The sequence below is a fragment of the Penaeus monodon genome, chromosome 27 (assembly GCF_015228065.2).
Source record: "Penaeus monodon isolate SGIC_2016 chromosome 27, NSTDA_Pmon_1, whole genome shotgun sequence".
Lineage (NCBI taxonomy): Eukaryota > Metazoa > Arthropoda > Malacostraca > Decapoda > Penaeidae > Penaeus > Penaeus monodon.
Genome location: NC_051412.1, coordinates 13,862,906 through 13,863,439, shown reverse-complemented (window position 1 = coordinate 13,863,439; position 534 = coordinate 13,862,906). Strand labels below are relative to the sequence as shown.

The 534-nt window shown below is 34.8% G+C and overlaps 1 protein-coding gene across 1 annotated transcript in view; it reads left to right on the top strand.

Annotated features, from left to right (window-relative positions):
* The window catches only part of LOC119590588, a gene marked incomplete at both ends in the record, with an annotated part of 17,691 nt that overhangs the window by 631 nt on the left and 16,526 nt on the right, over nt 1-534 (top strand).

Here is a 534-nt window from a genome sequence, read left to right as displayed (position 1 = left end):
GTCCCCCCCCCTAAAAAAAAGGAAAACAGGAGCCATTTGCATGTGCACAAAATTGTTATGCTAAAATCATAGTGGACATAGCTTATGTATTCATGCAATTCCAGCATCAGTGAGTTAATTTATTGGAATGTTAGTATAGGGGTTGTAGTAAAAAATTTACCCATTACGGAATGTCAGAAGAAAATTATGGTGATCAGGCATCGGTCATTGCATAGAATAATTGCACTCAAGAGAAAGTTGTGGTGGCATCCACTGGCATGAATACCAACCTGGTCTTTTGGAAGCAGATACTTGGCAAGACTGGTAACCTCTCTCAATGTGAACACAGAAGTATATAAGGCTAGATGTCAAAAGTAAGGATGTTCTAAGTTCCATTTTATTTTGTAAAATAGTAACCATGTGTTTTTACAAAATTCATTGTATCATTAGTAAATGTTATGCAGGCCTAAATAATAAATATTCCATGATCAAAAGCTTGAGCTAATTATAACATAAAAGCAGCTTATAAAGAAAAAGGAACCTTTGATATAGGCA